The sequence below is a fragment of the Phascolarctos cinereus genome, unplaced genomic scaffold (assembly GCF_003287225.1).
Source record: "Phascolarctos cinereus isolate Bilbo 61053 unplaced genomic scaffold, phaCin_HiC Scaffold_7;HRSCAF=346, whole genome shotgun sequence".
In the NCBI taxonomy this organism is placed as follows: domain Eukaryota; kingdom Metazoa; phylum Chordata; class Mammalia; order Diprotodontia; family Phascolarctidae; genus Phascolarctos; species Phascolarctos cinereus.
In genome coordinates this window covers 161,539,791-161,549,445 of record NW_027556180.1, presented here as the reverse complement: position 1 = coordinate 161,549,445, position 9,655 = coordinate 161,539,791, and the positions used below count along the sequence as shown (strand labels likewise).

Sequence of the window (9,655 nt, the reverse complement as noted above, 5' to 3'; positions counted from 1 at the left end):
CTCACTTGGGTATCTGGACACCTCCTCAATAGCTGCTTTGACCCTTTGAGTGTTCCCCACCCCCATTCTCACCCATTTTCCACCTACCTTTTATTTATTGTTTTATTCCATTAGAATATAAGTGTAGAGACTATCTTTTTTTCTTGCATTTGTATTTCTAATGCTTAGTACAGTGCCTGGCACATGGTTAAGTGGTTAATAAATGCCATCTCTATCCACATACTAAAACATTGATATATGAGTGGAAGAACTGAACTACATCAATATTGGCTTTCTCACAGTATTAAAAACTAGAAAGCGTAAAGAAGTCACAACTAAAGGGAAAGATGGGTCACAATTATCCTTGGAGAAGCAATGAGGTTTTAAAGCTGGAACAGACTTAGCAATATTTATTTTTAATACATTTTATTTCATTAAATATTTCCCAATTACATGTAAAAAACATTCATTAAAAATTGAGTTCCAAATTCTCTCTCTCCCATCCCTCCCCCAGCACTTGAGAAAGCAAGCAATGATTTTGATTATACATGTGAGGTCATGCAAAACACATTTCCATATTATACATATAGCAAAAGAAAATGTACACCCAAAAAAACCTCATGAAAAATAAAGAGTATGCTTCAATCTGTACTCAGAGTTGTCAATATTTTTATATCACTCTATTTCTATTGCCAATGACAGAGGAATTACGACCTTTGAAGTCTAATACCTAAGGCACCAGTGTATTTGATAAGAAAGTGTTTAGGAAGATGAAGTCTGAAGGAGTGGCTATACCCAACTGCACACTGGGTAAAGCTGTGCTAAAAGCACAATCTTGAATCTATTGAGAAATCATTTTATATCTCTTAAAGGAGAAGATGCCTTAAAAACAAGGAAAAAGAGATAATCTATATTATTATTTCCAAAATAGTGGATAAGAGAATATCAGTAACTATATATACAGATGACTATTTTCTTAATAAAATCATTATGAAAAAGGTCTAAACAAATATCTCAGGCATCCTTGATGAAAATATAAGAAGCATCAAGTAGACTTTTGCCAATTACTTTCCAAAGCAAACTAGATCTGTGTAATATTACAAGTTACCAAAAGCTACAGAAAATTCAAACCTTTTGATCCAGTACAGTAAAATAGTCTTAAAGACTCTGTTCTAAAAAACTATTTTTCATGCATATATTAAAATCATATAAGACTCCTTGATAAATCATAGAGATAACTGTATTCAGTGATCCTCTGGATATTACAATCATGAAAGGAATAAACCAGAGAGTATGTTACTTACCAAAAGTATTCAGCATATTCATGATCCATAGACCAAATGGAAGAGGAATCCCCTATAGATGGTGAGGGCTTCCTGTTTGTGGATGCTATTCCTGGCCTATAGGAAGTATTTAATAAAAGCTTCATCTATACATCTATGTATATGTGTGTGTATTTGTATGTGTGTATATGTACATATCTTAATCTGTCTACCTATATCTATTTAGATCTACACCTTTGATGTCTGCTTGATTCATCCAAATCTCACCTGTGGATCCAAGAATCTGTAGCATGTACAGCAGTCAGACCCTGGTAAACTGTCTCTGCAGATGGACTAAACCAGGTTGAGAGTACCTCACAGGCTTCAAACTTGACTGTGGGTTAGGGGAATGTTTACCCAAAGCATGTGAAGACTTTCTCTAATGAAATGGGTGGAAGAGAACAATTTATTCCAATAGCCATGAATAAGGCTAAAACAGGTGTTGTGGAGTTCTTGGAGACACCAAGGTCATCCATTGCATCTTGGACCACACCACTCCTCCCCTTGTCCTAACTTTTGTCCAGCCATTGCATCCTGGGCCATCCACTGCTGGTTGTCTTGATTTTTGTCTTGCCACTGGAATTGAATGACTCTGAAAAAGAGTAAGGCTGATTACTTTGTGCACCTCTGCGTCACTTAAATCCACATCACCCTGCGATGTCATTAGCCTTCTTTGAAAACAAAGGACAAACAATAACATCTGTATATCTGTGATATTGTGCTATGAAGCCTCACATTCTCACAGGCCTTTTCAAAGAGCTCAGTGACTTTGGTTGTTGCTTGTATTTGATGGCAAGTTTTTATTTTCTTTAAAAAATGTTAAATTTGAATTCCACACAAAGTTTGTCACTGAAAACCAGAATACAATCATACTGATGTTTTGCATTTGTATAGTGCTATAAGGTTGACAATGCTACTTTCTTCAAGTAATGGAAAAAGCTGTGTAACTACCTTGTGGCAATTTATCCAGAAACTTCCCTCACCCTTAATTCCTTTCCCTCCTAAGCCACAACAGACTTTGCCAAATTTCCTTAAACCACAGAAATTAAAGTTGGAAAAGACCTTAGCGATCATCTAGCCAAACCCATTCATTTTATTTTTTTTTACATTTTTTATCATGAACATAACAAACACCAAATAAAATACGCATGTCCGTATACTTAGATTGTACATGACCCTGTAAAGCTCTATCATATACAGCTTGTTTTCTTTAAGTACATACAAATATTTATATACATGTGTAATATAATAAATAACAAACTCAAAATGTTTCTTTCAAAGCTGCCCTGCTAGTCCATAATTCTTTCTAGCCTTCCTTCTTTTCACTTCTGTTTTTGCTTTTGTTTTGTTTTTAAGCTTCATTGTCTCTTTTTCTTTTTCATTCTTTTTCTTTGCTGTCCTATCCATGTGCCACTCCCACTCTGCCCTCTTCTCAACAAACTGAAAAAAAAAGGAAAGGGGAGGAAAACAAAGCCTTTTAAACAAATATTCATAGTTAAGCAAAACAAATTCCCACATTGACCATGTCAAAAATATATGTTTATTCTGCATCTTGTATCTATTACCTCTGTTAGAAGGTTAGTAGCATTCTTCATCCTCAGTTCAATGACATCCATGCTTTCTCAAAAGAGATAAGCCTAATACATATGGGATAAATTAAACAGGTGAAAAACAGTTTATTGTCCAGACTACAATGTGCAGTTGGAAGGTGAGTCCACCGAGTAATTATATTAGTACACATTTCTGGGACAGACATGGCTGAAGAACAATCAATTGGGACCATGACTGAACAGAGGAAGAGCGTAGGCTGGTTTGGATTTGAGAAATTATACAATGTTTTTAAAATTTGAAGCTGTTATGGTAGTTTGGGGGAGTTGAGATGAAGAGTAAAAGCCCACACTGAGAGAGCTTTTAACAACCTTTATTGATACTTACAAAGAAAGGGAAGAGAACAGCTGGTAGTGGGAATAATCTTGGTGTGCAGCCTACATGCCCACAGTGGGCAGCACACAATTGGTGGGAGGGGTATCTATGTTCCAGAAGAAGGCCCAGAGGCCTTCAGAGCTTTATGCACACACAGATACCCATGTGTTTGTGTATGTATGTATGTATAACATATATATTATATACCCATACATGTATGTGTGTATCTATGTATGTGTGTGTGTGTGTGTGTGTGTGTATATATATGGCCAATGTGTGTATATGTCTATATCTATCTATGTTAATCTTATATGTATATGCATGTATATAGATAGATACATAAACATAGATGTGGACATAGACATAGACATAGACATAGACATAGACATAGACATAGACATAGACATAGACATAGATATAGATATAGATATAGATATAGATATAGATATAGATATAGATATAGATATAGATATAGATATAGATATAGATGTAGATGTAGGTGTAGATACATACACATATATAGATATTTTTTAAAAGAAGAGCCAGCATGATACCAATGGGAGACTGTATCATTAACTCTAGAACCTGTAAAGTGAAAGTATTTTCTAAATAAAGGGTGATGAATTAGGGACAGGGATGTAGGGAAGTTAACTTGAACAATCCCAGTCTAGCAAGAGGCTGAAGGAGATTAATGCCCAATGTCTGGGTTTATCAGCCTTGGCATATATCTATCTAGGAAAAAAATTGGAGCCATATCAATCAAACCGGTTTTCACCGGCTCGCAATCCATTACCTGGTCCAGTCTGAAAAATTACCTTTGCTTTCGCTGAGGAAGCAAGTGAGAGAGGAGTCATCCATTCTAAGATGCTAACCATATGAGTTTTAGACATATTTAAAAAAGTTAAAATGGCTACTCTTACAAGTTCTTGCTCTTCACAAGGCAGAAGCTGATAGTTCAAAACTACTAATTATTGGTGTGATTATTTAGCCATATGGACTTGCTAGGGAGTCTTGAAATCCCTAATCATAAGGAAAAGACAAATATTTTATTGCTCTCTGTGAAAGCTTATTCAGGCAAGACTCAGATATCTGGTGAATCCTATATCCTCCAGAGTATATTCTGTTGGCAATCTCTTATACGTGGAGAGGGGAATTATGCCAAATGATAATATTTTTAATAGCAAAGTAGTGAAATGAATAGAGTATTGGACTTAGAGTCAAGAATTCAAATCCTACCTCAGATACTTACTGTCTGGGTAACTTCGGGCAGTCACTTAACATCTCAGCCTCAGTTTCCTCATATACAAAATGGGGATAATGATAAAACATACCTTACAGGGTAGTTGTGAGGATTAAATGAGATCATGTATATAAAGTGCTTTCAAACCTATGTAAAACTATATAAAGATATCTATCTATCTATCGTGCTACCATGTGCCATACCCTCACCACAACCTTGTCAGGTAGGTGCTATTATTATTTTTTTCTGCTTTTTTAAACTTTTTTTAAATTCTTTTGGATAGGCAATGGGGTGAAGGTACTTGCCCAGGGTCACACAGCTAGTGAGTATTGTGTGTCTGAGACCAGATTTGAACTCAGGCCCTGTACTCCTATTTTATAGTTGAGGACATTGAGAAAGACAGAAGTTAAGTGACTGGCCCAGTGTCTCACAGTAAGTAAGTAAGTAAGTAAGTTTAGTAAGTAAGCAGGAGTTGTTGCTGCTGTTCAATCATGACCCCATTTGGGCTTTTCATGGCAAAGATACTGGAACGGTTTGCCATTTCCTTCTCCAGCTAATTTTACAGATGAGGAAACTGAGGCAAACAGGGTTAAGCGACTTGCCCAGGGTCACACAGCTAATAAGTGTCTGAGGCCAGATTTGAACTCTGGAAGATAATCTACACGATTCCAAGTCTTCCTGAATCCAGGCCCAGCATTTCATCAACTATGGCACCCAGCCACCGCTGCTATGGTTGTCACTGCAGCTGCTACTACTACTTCTCCTCCTTCTCCTCCTTTTCCTCCTCCTTTATCATTCTGCAAAGATCTTAATGCCCTTTGGGAACAAAGCCAAGAAATCCTAATAACATTCTTACGAGGCATAGTAAATAAGGCCAAACGGTCTCTTCAAAAACACAACCTATCCACGGAAAGGATATTATAATGAACTCTAATCCACTTCAACGCTTACCCCACCTTGCCTATACAGAGACACATGAAGGTTGTAAACCAAAGTAATTATTGACTAGTCCACTCTAATGACACAGAATTTATCTTCTTTAAATAGCTGTTATCGTTGTTACCTAGTATATCATCATTTAGACAGCTTGTGTTTATCCACGGGAGGGTCAGCACTGAAAATACGACTAGAGAGATTTAAAATTGCCCATGAATGAAATCTATGTTTTGGGTCAACTGGGCTATTACTGACATATTGTGACAGCTTTGGATACAAACTTCAGCATTTAAATTCTGATATATTTACTGTCTATTTCTTAAGGAAAATGGGTCAAAATAGTATGTACTGTTTAACTTACTCATAGGGTTGTAAATGGAAATAAACAGTGGTCAAATGATCCATCTGAGGTCACAAAGTAAGTTAAGGTCTAAATAAGTCTGAATCCTTGCCATAATTTTGCTGATTCACTGCCCTGTTCTACTGCTACTAGACCATATTGTTTACTGATTCATTTTAAATAATATTGGTGTGGATGTACCAATGACCCAGTTTCTGTTTAAAATTAAAACCATTTTTGGTATATTTTACTCTAGCATTATCATGAACAAGACATAGCTTATACTTCATAGCATGTGTAGTATTTCTTTAATTAGCTGCATTCTGAATCTTTTAATCCTTGCCATTTGCCAAAATGTTATCTTAGATACTTTGCATTTGCCCCAACCTTTAAATCTTAACTTACATCAACTTTCTGTTAAGCCTCCTCTCAACCAAATTTGAAACGTAATTTGAGAATAAAAAAAAAAATCTACAGAAGGGGAAATTATTTTAAATAAAGTCTACCAGACAGAATATATGAATTCATAACCATTATAGAGTATTCCTTCTCAGAGAGGTGATGTGCTTAATCTCTGCATTGCTATCATCACTATTATTTTCATTAGTTCTTTTTTCAAGAAGATTTTTCTTTCTCACATATTGAAAGGACTATTCTATTTCCAAAATTTTCACTTTCTTCTGTTGCTCTAGGTATGAGATAAATGTGTTTATTGGTTAGACATGGAGTCCTGCAGCTTAACTTCCATACTCATCTCCACATTCCACTTGCAAAGGATTTCATTTATTTGTCTGGCTTTTCTGACCTAAAAGGGAGCATAGTACACCAGGAATATATTATTAGGATTATTAAATCTGTTTGAAGCTTTCCCCTTGGACCTCACACAGGACACTTTGTTTTTCACTTCTCATGCATTTTTCATGTGATAATGTATATTATTATTATCTGTGTGAGAGTCTCACCTTTCAACCAGACATTGTACTCAATGAGGACTGGGCTTTTATTATCTAAGTTTGTATCTACCTTAGGCTCTAGTACAGTGATCTACACTCAGTAGGACTTTAATATATGTTTGCTGAATGAAGAGGTAAATGAATAAATAAAAGAATATCTATCAGAAAAAAAAACTTTGAAAGGTGTTTAATATATTTTGATTATTCCTAGATCTTCATATTAGGCGACAGGAGACTGCTGTTCTTAGAAACTGGGGTGGGGGAAGGAGGACAATATAAAAATATATGAAGATGTATTTTTTTAGTCAACGGGAATTCCCTTCTCTTACCTCAAAGGCACAGTTGTAAACAGTTATGACTTGTCTTTACATTTTTGCATTTTATTGAACACATATTTTATAAAGGGGTCATAAGGAAATAATAATAATAACATCTATATAGTGTTTAATGTGTACCAGATACTGTGCTAAGTGCTTTACAATCATCTTATTTGATCTTTACAACACCCCTGAGAGATAGGTGCTATTATTATTCTCATTTTATACATGAGTAAACTGAGGCAAACAAGGTTAAGCAACTTGCCCAGGAACTCAGGTTTTCCTGACTTCAGGCCCAGTGCTCTATATACTATGCCACCTAAGATAGGTTACAGCAAAGAAAAAAGATGCATATCAGCAGGCATTATGCCATCAGTTAAAGAATATCCGTTATGTTTTTTGAAGGATCACAGTTATGCTTCATTGATGTGTCCATCTATACATTCCAGAATACTTTGAGTATTTTCCTCTGCTGCTATACATAAAGATACAGATAGTAAGTTTAAAAATAAGATTCAGTGGTTGTAAAGGTCTTGTTAAGATTAATCTTAAACTGGGGCAGCTAGGTGGCACAGTGGATAGAGCACCAGTCTTAAAGCCAGGAGGACCCGAGTTCAAATCTGGCCTCAGACCAAACATTTGGCACTTACTAGCTGCATGACCCCAGCTGGGTAAGTCACGTAACCCCAGTTGCCTAATCTTAAATTTAAAGTTCCATATCTTTAGATAATGGGTAAAAAAAACCCAAAGCACCTTCATCCTAGAACACTTGAAAACTCTTGTGGAGACATGCTGTGTAGTAAGAGGGCATTCACCTTTTCCTACCTCTGTCTTCAGGGGAAAAAAAAGTGATACACAAACATATATACCCACACATATACCTCCCACACACACATAAACACATATGTATATACATATGCTTATTGGCATATACACATATATGTTCATAATATATGTTAGGTATATACATGTGTTGTTTGGTCATTTCAGTCATGTCCAACTCTTCGTGACCTATTTGGGGGTTTTCATGGCAAAAATACTGAAGTGGTTTGCCATTTCCTTCTCCAGCTCATTTTAAAGAGGAGGAAACCGAGGCAAAAAGCATTGTGACTTGCCCAGGGTCACACAGCTAATAAGTGTCTGAGGTCAGATTTGAATTCAGGAAAATGAGTCTTCCTGATTCTAAGCCCAGTACTCTGTCCACTGTACCATATATATATTATGCTGGTATTATTATTATTACTATTATTATAACAAAGTCATATGGAAGCTAGCATAGAGAGCTAGCCTTGGACACAAAAAGCTGAAATCAGGCCCCACCCCTTCCCATAGCACTTAATCTCCCAGCAACCCCAGAACTTTTTTTTAAGGCAATTGGGGTTAAGTGACTTGCACAGGGTCACACAGCTAGTAAGTATCAAACATTTGGTCTGAGGCCAGATTTGAACTCAGGTCTTCCTGACTTCAGGGCCAGTGCTTTATCCACTGCGCCACTTAGCTGCCCCAGAAATTCTCTACAATTAAGTTGCTGGACAGTTGTTATCTGCAAATGTAGTAGGGATTTTCTTACCAGTGAACTCTATATTGTTAAAATCACAGGTCAATACCAAAATAACAACAACAACATCAGTAATAATGATAGCAATAATAATAACAACAATAACTCCTTCAAAGTCTAACCAATTAGCCATACTATACACCCAGGGACTGTTATGGCAGCTTTGAAGACAAGACAGGAACCTTGAAATGCTGACAAATTGGGCTCTGGCTAGTCCATTGATTGAGTTAGCACCCCAGTCAATCTTATGTGATATGTTGCTCCCAAATAAAAAAAAAAGTATGGTAGCATAGGGGAGCAGGTGGCCCTATTTAAGCAATTTTTTTATGATCAGAATGACAGGGAGAATAGCAGAATGTTTTTTTTTCTATTATACAAGTAGTCAAGATAAACTGGAACCAATCAGAAATATCAACATACTATCTGCTGAAAATGGGCAGCTAGATGGCACAATGGATAGAGCACCAGGCCTGGAGTCAGGAAGACCTGGGTTCAAATCTGGCTTCAGCTACTTATTAGCTATGTGCTAACTAGCTATGTGACCTGGGCAAAGCACTTTATCTTGTTTGCCTCAGCTTCCTCATCTGTCAAATGAGCTGGAGGAAAAAAATGGCAAACCACTCTGGTATTTTTGCCAAGAAAACCTTAAATGGGGGCACAAAACACTGAACACAATTGAAATGACTGAACAGCAGCAAATCTATTGAAGATACTTCAGGTCAGAAGACACTGACTACTTAAGGGGGTAAACTAAATGTGTTCATGGACTGGTGACACGAATATTTTCATTATCTACTAATGCATTAAAATAAAATTGACAATAGAACTTATCTTTTATAGACAAATAATTCAACATTAATTGAAAAAAATCTAATATAGAATGTCAAGAAACAAAGAAACTAGAAGACTGAGAACCCCCAAAGAAGGACATGTGGAAAGTTTCTGATGATATGATATAGTGCAGCACAATTTAAAAGAAAAATTAGATTAAACAGGAAACAGAAAGCTTGCACACTCCTTATACAACGAACAGTAGAACAGTTCATCAAAGCAAGTGATTGAAACTCTAGCTTCTTGGCAAAACTGA

General features: G+C 36.2%; 1 long non-coding RNA gene across 1 annotated transcript in view; it reads right to left on the bottom strand.

The window, feature by feature from the left end:
- Nucleotides 1-431: 431 nt before the first annotated feature.
- Nucleotides 432-9,655, bottom strand: part of LOC110196710 (uncharacterized) — a 164,774-nt gene continuing 155,550 nt past the window's right edge. The window contains exon 5 of the long non-coding RNA XR_013483310.1: nucleotides 432-1,893. This is a non-coding gene — a long non-coding RNA (uncharacterized LOC110196710). The remainder of the gene's footprint in view (nucleotides 1,894-9,655) is intronic.